Here is a 10,064-nt window from a genome sequence, read left to right as displayed (position 1 = left end):
GCACCAAAAAGGATGTCCTGGTTCAGGACAAAATTAGGGGAAATCTCCAAAAGGGAGTTCCCCCCCCCTCCCCAAACACCGGGTTCGGGAAGGAATTCCTCGGAGGAGCAAAGTGGAAAACAAAACCTATTTATTGACAAATAACAAAAGAACACTCCCCAACACAAGAAAAGAAAAGAAAAACCAGTTCAGTGTTGTGGAGGGTGCCAAGCTTCTCTTGCAGGCTCCAGAGATCCCGCCGGACGTCGGACGTCCGGGGGGGAGGGGGGGGGAAGAGAGAGAGAGAGAGAGAGAGGAAAAACAACACAGCTGCCAGACACAATACACGATATTGGGATAAAAGCGGTCATCCCACGACAGGATGGTGATTCTAAATACTGTAGGCACTGTGCACGAGTAAGCCACGGGTTACAGGATTGTGCAAGCAGATAAAAGTCTGATGTTTAGCCCTAAGTATGTTCAGAAAAAATGGAATTTCTGGAATAATTTCCAGTAAGCTAAAATTTCCTGACTTTTACAGTCGCAGTGCCAAATTAATTCAGCCTAAGATGAGAAAAAAGACCACATGTGAGCATCTAAAAAAATCCTTGTGGCTGAATCGTCAACAATCATAACTAAGACAATGGCATTTACTTGTAGGCTGACAAAATAATCCTCTTGTGGTAATTAAGCCCACACTGAAAGTTTAGGAAAACATAAATTTTATTTTAAAATAGAATTTATATAACATAATACTGAGTAAATGTTCACAAGCTTGGGCAGGCATCACTTTGTGACTGTGTAACAATAAGTTTTTGTTGGTGCTGCTGCTTATTGAAGCTGTTTTTATTCTGATTGCTGTTCTTGTATTCTGTGAGAAGGTGAGAGAATCTTTCTGTAGTTCCAACCTAGGAAAACACTGCTTCCTTTCTCAGTATGTGGCATACTTAAAACGGGTTAGAATATGGATGTCTCGTTTGAAATACAAGTATTTAATGTACATGAGAGGAGAAGGAAGTGATCAAGCTGGAAAGGACAATTGTGTGGTTCACAGAAAATATCTGTAAAGACTTTAAATAGAATTTTTTGATTGTTTGGCTGCCTGTAGGGGAAGGCTTAAAATGGTAAGAGCCATCTAGTCTGTCTTATTTTTGGCATTCTGCCCACCAAAGAGACAGAGTGGGAGTGTTGTTATGGGACTGGTGAGAGTTTCTAATGCAAAGTGTATCAGAAAATCAGTCAGAGAACTCTTAAACAGGGCATTAATGCCTTGCCTCAGAGAAATGGCATCATGCTAGTGTGGTTAGAAGTGTTTGAACCAGATGGTTTCTCCCACTAGCAACAGAGAGAATCAACTTGTGATTGCTCACCAGAGATTCTGATAAAAATATCAGAGTGTGAGTGTGGAAAGTCTGCATGTGTCCTAAACCACCTAGGGAGTTATGAGCAAGCAGCATCTTCCTCTTGAACTTGATTGTAAAATACACTGATTGTTTTGTTTGCTTGGGGCAGGGTACTGACAAGAAGTTCCTTTTGACTCATCTCTAGCTCTTTAGCCAAAATATAGTACGCATTCTTCAGTCTCAAAGTCATATCCACTGTATTTTGTATTCATAAAATAATGTTTTTAGGGTGATGAATGAGATTGTTCTAAAAGCCTCACCATGAGTATTTTCTTAGACTAAGCAGAAAAAGCATGAAAGAACATGTAGCTGAGAAATTTCTTTCTCTGTATGGACAGGCTGTTTCTGTCTGCAAGAGAGGGCAGCTGGTTCAGGGAGCAGATTTCAGAGTATAAATGTATCAAAGCTTCCCTGCATTTTTCAAACCCGCTGTATTATTCAAATATTTTGTCAAAATTTACAGTAAGATCAGCTGGTGTATACCACTATCCCCAAAATAATTATTTTCTGAGCTCTTTTTGAGTTCTTTTCTTAGTTTTCCTGTTGCTTTTACATTCCTGCATCTTGGGTTTTTCAGGGTTCATTAGCATATGTTTCATTTTCCTGCTGTTCCATCTCTGATTGCTCCCTTCAGAGAGCAGAGTGACTGAGGAACAGCAGCATCATATCATGACTATCATACACGTTTAATAAAAAAAGGGGGCAGAGGACTCTTGCTGCTGCTACTAATTTATTAAGTTTGCAAATTAATAACAATTAATTCAGCTTTTGTGCAACAAACTCCCTACCTAGTTACCTGTCCATTTACCAAAGTATTCTCTTATTGTAACTGTGTACAAAGGCAACTACACTGTACAAGGATACATTCTTTTGTTACCATGCAGGAAAATTTGTTATCCTGTATTGTCAATCCTCTTCCACATTTAAATTGCATTTGCTCAGAAGGTTGTGCTAGAATTTTACAATACTCCCAAATTTCTTATTGAGAAACATGCATTTCATCTAAAGCCACAGATCAGATGTGATTTTATAATTACCTTATTGTGTTATGATTGCGTGGCCTCAGGGTGATTAACACTGTTAGTCAAAAATCCTATCCAGGCATGTATTTAATGATGTGTAACGAATAAATGATGTGTTCTGACAAAGGGAAGTTTGTAGTTTTTGTAAACATAGGGTAATGTGCTACAAAATATGAAAATATGGCAGTAATATTTGCAAATAATAATTTGAAAATCAGTATTTGACACTGTTTGGGCTGTCTTTCACATTATATAAATAATGCTGCATGGTGTAGTTATTTTGGAAGTGTTGTAAAATGCAGTGGGGCAACTTAAACATGAGCCATACACTAATTTTTTTGGTTGATTTTGCTCAAGAAGCACTTTGGGGTTTTTTTGGTCCCTTGTTTCCCTGCTAATTAGTTTAAATAAGCATTGGGCATGGGAGTTTATTGCCAGCTGAATAAGGTTAGAAAAGCTACAAAAGCTGAGTTGAGTTTATCCCTGGGGATGTTTGAGCCTTTTGCCTCCCTCAGTTTTGCTTCTGCTTGTCACAGGTGTGACTCCTAAAGACAAGATTCAGGGACGATGAACATTGGGATGTTTTGCCTGAAGAAGTAACCACAGCACCAGCCCAATGTCTCACTAGAAAAGATTGAAGGGGAAAGTGTAAATTGCTTGGAGCTGTAAGTATCAAACTAATTGGTATTTATAAAATGAAAAGTGCTACTTTATCTTTTTTGGTTTTTTTCTTTAATATGTACCATTTTCTTTGAGAGATGTTACTTTTGTATCTTTACCTGTAATAGTACCACATTGTCTTGCGCACTTGATGATTTTCTTGCATTCTGTGATTTAAAGTCTTGTTTGTGACTTTTAAAAATTTTTTATGTGCCACTGGCACAGTTTTCTTAAGGTTCAGATGAAACCTGTCTCTTGGGATCTTTGCTTTACAGAAGCATTCTTGCTTTCTGGAATGAATCTCAAACCTTGTTCCCAATATTGTCGGTTCAGCCATATGTTAAATTTCTGTGTGCTGTTAATTTTGCCCTTCTGTCATTGTATAAGCTGTGTGAGGTCTCTCAAATCACATTGCTTTACACCTGTGTTATCATACTCTGGTGGAGGCATTACAAGGGATGTCTCCACACCAAGGTAAGGGAACTGCCATAAGTGATCACACCCATGCTTAGCATACCTTATCTACAGAGAAGAATATAGTAAAAAGCCTCAAACTCTGAAGTATTTCCATAAGAATGTTCTTTCCTCATTAATTTTTGGCTTGGCACATTTATTGCAAATTAGTATCTTCAGTGTTAATGCTTATGGTATGGTAAACCCTAATTGAGAATTAAGGAAATTCTGAAACGGCATTGGTATTGGAACTGGAGTTCATATATGGTCAATATTTACTAAGCAGGTCTTTGAAAGGCATTTTTTCCCAACAATTTCATGTTGACAATTACCAGGCCCAAAAGAGACAAAGCACTGTATCTCTGCATCCTTTAGAACTTATTTTTGCTAACAATAAAATTCGCATCATCTCAGATCTTGAAACTGGTATCTTGATTGTATGTGTTCCTTGTTTTAGTAATATGTCACTAGCATCTGACATGAGATTCTGTTAGTCTTATTATTTCTGGAATAGCTTAACATGGGTGTCTTTCTGGTTTCAGAACCCTCAGAATTCTTTAGAGTCCTTTAAGTCTCAACCTGAGGGACTGAATTTGCTGAGATGTTTGCTATTCATATATTTTTTTTCCCCTCTTAGAACAGCTGACAGCCTTTCTCTGCAGCACCGAGGTTCTGGCTCTAGAAGCAGGTGTTGAAGTTTAAAATGTTGGAATTATAAAATTATGGATTGTTGAGCAGTAGCCTGCTTAAGGTTCCACACTATTACACCTCATGACTTAATACTCATGGCTTTCTTATGCACAGATTTTAGAGCTACTGAGCACCAGTTTTGAAATTAGGAAGCCCTTATAAAACTTGGAACGATCTCAGTCAAGGACAAAACTTTTCTCAAAACTCATGAACGGTGACTTGCAGTGCAACAGCTGATGTAATAATGGGTGTGTATAAACAAATTGCTCGTTTCCTAGCAAATATTCTGATACACCTGCCTTCCCTTCATTGCTATCAGATTTCCTCAGGATGGTTACAGCTTTTAGGTTTTTTGGTTTTTTTTTCAAAATTCTCCTTTGGTTCCCATAAGGAGCCTGTGTAAGAGTCATGTGTATGTATAATCTCATACAAGTATTTCTGGTATTTGTCTAGCTTAGTCACAACATACACTGGATTTCAGGACTGGTGTGCAGAACATTTATGAACAAAATCACAGTTGTTATGGGCAGTCATATGGTCTCTAAGAAAACAAGAGACTATTACATCATTTGGTCTTACCTCCTGTGTATAACAAATCATTTTCAATTTTCAGTAAAAGCAGAAATTGCCTTTAAAGAAGGTTTTTTGAGTGGAAAGGTCCTGTCCAGTTACTGTTTGAGTCTCAAATGGTGGTCTTTATTTCTTAATTTTTTTCTTCCTTTGCTTTGAAGAGAAGAGTGTAGCTGTAATTTGATCTGAACACCAAGGAGAGATCTGCTGCTTTCGCTTTCCTCCATATGGTACCTGTTCAAGGTATTTGATCCACAAGTTCCCGGTGCTGTAACGTTTCCCTGGCACTGGATTTTTGTCTGTGTGCGTGTAAGCCCTGCACCATGGAATCAGCAGGTTCTGGAAATACACTGAGGCCAGCAGACCCATCCATACTGTCCTCTTTGCTCACCTGAACCTGCATGTGGGGACAGCCTGCACATTAGTTTGGGACTGGTCCTGTTCTTGACCACTACTTTCTCATTAGTATCCCCCTTTGGTAGGAGGAGGGTTATTGATCACCTATAAAGCTTGTTCAGCATGAATAGTAAGTCATGAGGGATAATAAAGTAGAACCTTAAGCAGGTTACTGCTCAACAATCCACACTTTTACAATGTCAGCATTTTAAACAGCATTTTAAACCTGCTTCTAAAGCCAGAAACTTGGTACTGCAGAGAAAGCTGTTTTAAGAAAGGGGAAAAAATATGAGTAGCAAACATCTCAGCAAATTCAGCCCCTCAGGCTCAGACTTACCTGAGGGGAAGGAATCCCAGGAGACAGGGTCCAAAGCCTTACTTGATTTGAGGTGACGATCTGCCACTCCTCCCTCATCTAAGCAAAGATTACCACCAAGTTAATCACCATTGAAGATTTTAAGGCTTATGAAGCATGATTTCCCCTTCATAAATCCATGTTTACTACTCCCAATGGCATTAGTGTATCTGGAAATTGTTTCCAAGATTAATTCCTCCTCACCTTGTTGTGAACTGGCCTCCTGTTGCCTAGATCCTCCTTCTCGCCTTTCTTGAAGAAGAATGTGACACTTATTTCTTCTGATCATGGGGAATCTCTCCTGATCACCACAACATTTCAAAGATATTCAAGAATGGTCTTGCAAATTCATCAGCCAGCTTTATCAGCATCCATGGATTCCTTCTGTCAGGCTCCATGGACTTACATACACTCAATTATTCTGCTGAGGTGAAGCCTTCCTTGCATCCAGGCATGATTAGATCATCAGTTCCATTGTGTTTCTGGCAAATATGTAATCAGCATTACCCCCTCCTCTCTATGTAGAAATAGACAAATATATAAACTCATGAGACTTCAGCAACCTCTTCTAGACTTCTCTGCTCTCCTATCAAAGATCTTCCTTAAGAGATAACTTGAATTTTATTTTCAGAAGCATTTAATAGTATTCTTGTTATTAGAAGTAGTTACACAGAAAAGCTGCAGATACAGAAAAAGTAATTTATTTGTACAGTAATTTATTACATTACTGTAATAAATACTATTATGATCATGTTTTGGACAAATCCTTATTGGCATTCTCTTTAGACTTTTTAAAAAGTTCCAAACAGAAGCATATTGGGACAGCAATAGTTGTACGGACAGCAATAGTTGTACTGTGTATTTTTGATTACCTCTTAAAATTCAACTAGTAACAGAAAAAAAAATCAGCAGAAATCTCACAAATATCTTTGTAGGATGAACATCAGACAAGGGTAACAAGGATCAAGAAATAGGGAACAGGATTCACACCAGAGATCAACACAGTCTGTTTTCAGTAATTCAGCTGCTACTTCTAACTCCTTTTTGCCTTTCGAAGGACGCTGCAGACGCTACTTAAAGCACAGGGATTCCTTCTGTGTCCTGTGAAATCCTAATAGACCAACTAGAAAATTATGGGTTAGATAAGTGGATAGTGAGGTGGATTGAAAACTTGCTGAATACCTGTGAATTTTTCAGCATTTGAACTTGAGTGCCCTAAGCAATGTGTCTGCCCTATTTTTTTGAGAGACAGGAGTGAAGTGGAGCGTGGTCAGAGGAGAAGAGTTCCTTTGCAAAAGCCTTTGTTGTTTCAAGCCAGAACTGCAAGTGTTTTGACAGTTCTTCATTGGATGAAGGCAGAGGGAATTAAATGTTATGTTCTAAATCCAAGACATCTTTGTTGCAGTTTGTTAGGATTATTTTGACTTTTGGCAATCCTCAAGGTGAATGTTCAAAATTATTTAGTGTAATGATTTTAAGGATTACTTAACAGAAATCTGCCTACTGTAGTAAATTTCTTCATCACAGTGTTAAAAGGATGGTAAGAAAAATTTCACAATGCCACAGAAGGACTATTGCCTTTGTATCAATAAAGCAGAGCAAGCATAAAATGAATGCTGTAACATGAGCATATAAGGGACATGCTGCTGACTAAGTAGCATTTCTCCTTTTTAGAAAAGGTAAGATGAATGAAAAATAAAGGCTAACTTAGGCTCACATAACCAGGTGGATATATTTGTAATACAAATTTTGAATATGGAGATCTCAAGGCAGTTGTTTCATGCACGTTTTTGTGTACTGATTTTAATATTCGTCCAGCCATGCATTGCCCTGCAGGGGAGAATCCTGATGTACGCCTGGAGTTGTTACTTTTGACTTCATTCTTTTGGTCAGTCCTGGAGAAGATAAAAGCTCTCTCTTTCTCTGTCTCCCCCAACCCCTTCCCTCCATTAACTTGATAATGCATTGAGTAACAGTTGGCAACTTTGTGAGTTGTTTTGAAAGCTAAAAAGCCCCATTTTGTACCTTAGAGACTAAATGCTGCTTGTGAAATAAGTGATGCTGTATGCTTTGTCAGTTTATTGGCTGCTTTCTAACATGCTCTTTTGGAAAATCCCTATAGTCCTCATGCACTTCTTCCGACCATTCCCTTCCCCTACTTGCACACTGCAGAAGATTACCTCTAGTTTTTCTATTGTCATGTTGCTTGAAAAGCTTTTGTCTTTTAGCATCCAAATGCTGTTCCCAGGGGACCTTCTAGAAATTGTTCACCCTGACTCATGTGAAACTATCAAAAGAGTTTAAAACTGTTTTTCTGAGAAAATGATGTCTGACACTGTAATTTCCATTTGAAAACAGCTAACATCTGTGGAAAGTGCATAACCAATGCCTGAGGAATTTCTGTGAATTAAGTCCATGTCATGTTTGACTTTTTTCAGTTCTCCTATAGAAGAAAAGGGTGGGTGGGGGGAACAGGGGGAAGAAGCCTCTGACCCAAGACTGAGCTAATTTTGGTTTCAGCATACCCTGAGAGCATGAAGAGGTCGTCTTTCTTTCTGCTGTTTTTCTCTATTTTTGGGACTGCTCTACACTTGCAGCACTTGTTCCCTTGTCCCCGGTTCACTGAGGGTGAGCCAACATCTTGAATACTGATTTAAGAATTAGTTGATTCCGTAGATTAACTCCATGTTTGTACTGCTCGCACGATACCACTGATGCTGTGGGCTTTTCCCCTTAACTACTTTGACTCATCATTGCCCACAAATTTTTAGGGACGTGGCAGATGATAGAATATTTTGCTGTTAAAGGAAAGGCTTGTTACAAAAGGTATGCCTGTATGTCCATGTGTTGTTAATCAAAAGGTTTATCTCCATCTACTAAATGATTCCAGTAACCAAGACTGGGTTGTCATTTGGTACAGTAGCAAAACTGATGTGCATTATGTTATTCTGTAACATTTTTATACCATTCCAGGAGTTCTGTTTACAGACTTCTGAGAGCTTTTGATGCCCTTTTATGTTCCAAATTTTCTAAACCAAATCTCCTGGTATTATCAGAGTTGTTATAAATTATACAGGGGAATGCAAGCTATTTAGCTGTTCTGATACTATCCAAAGGCCAGACACATCCCGCTAGTAATTTGAAGTTTTGAGTACTTTCCTGAGTTGGCTAGGGAAATTTTCATCCACAGGGAAGCACGTACACTGCTTTAATTGAAAAGTGATTTCATCATGTAATGAGTGGAATCCATTCTGTTTGGACAAACCATGACAACTTTGAATACCAATTATTTTGCACGTATGTCTCTTCATTTTCTCATCAATATAAACTAAGAAATGGTGGTACTGTAATTCTTTCCTGCCTTTACAGTCTGAAGAGTTTTCTTACCAAGTGGTATTCTTTTCTTTGTAAGTTTTGATGGTTTATCTTACGCCACACTCAAAGTAGGAAATCTCCTCTGTCAATTCTTTTTTAAAGCTCATCTGTGCAAAAGCATGTTCAGCATCTGCTTATAAAAATAAGAATAGCACATGCAAGATCAGAATATATTTCCAATTTCATAGGTACATGACTATGAGTGAAAGGAGATTTAGATCCATTTGAGGACTACTACTGCTTCTGATCTGGAATGCAGAGAATTGTAGATAAGATTCAGAGATTTATTTTCTCACAGCATGCCAGTAAGTAGCTTTTAACTAAAATAAAGAGGGAGATTTTGTTTTTCCCCTGTGCACTGGAGAGGTTATAGCAAGATATTTGCAATGTGAAAAGGAAGGAAAAGACTACACATGAATGAATCAAATCCACAAATTTTCTTCATATTGTCTCTTCTAATTGCAAGATTAAAATTGAAAATCTATGCAATGGTGAGCAGGCATATGTTAATGTTTCTCCATATGTATTCAACTAGAATTTCTCATCATTGAATCCTTCACTTTTTCATTGGTGTAGCAGATATTGAGCTTATTAAAAAATTTCTAGTTTTTATATGAATTGACACAAATTTGAACTTATTTGGAACAAATGTAATTTGCCATCCATTAAGTATCTGAAAATTCTTGTTTTCTGCTATGCTAGGGGATAATCATGTATGTGATTATGTGACCTCTTGTACCTTGCCAATGAGGGTTTTATACTGTCATGTAATAGTCATTCGGGAGATTTGGTTTTGTGGTGTTTCATCGGTTTGTCTTAATTTGAGAGCAGGTCAGGGTCTTCTGCAAACATCTCTGTGGTGAGCTGGAGTCAGGTGTCAAGGCTGTAAAATGAACACAATGCTCAGAGTTCTCATTTGTCTGCAGTGACACCAAGGATGAATGGCTTGAGAGAGGAAGTCTCCTTGCTTGGAGAACATCCTTCCATTTTATGTCTGATGCAAACTGGCAGAATACAGTTACTGACCTAGTAAAGTATTTGTCTAGTGATTAAGCAGGAATTCATAGTTGAGGGTCATCTGGCACTCTGTGCTCCATTCAGGAATTCTTCAAAATTGTCCTACTCTGTGCTGTCAACCTTTCTCTGAAAATACAGAAATAA

This window comes from Geospiza fortis, unplaced genomic scaffold (assembly GCF_000277835.1).
Source record: "Geospiza fortis unplaced genomic scaffold, GeoFor_1.0 scaffold131, whole genome shotgun sequence".
Classification (NCBI taxonomy): Eukaryota; Metazoa; Chordata; class Aves; order Passeriformes; family Thraupidae; genus Geospiza; species Geospiza fortis.
The sequence above is the reverse complement of the archived record's forward strand: the minus strand, read 5'-3'. Positions refer to the sequence as shown.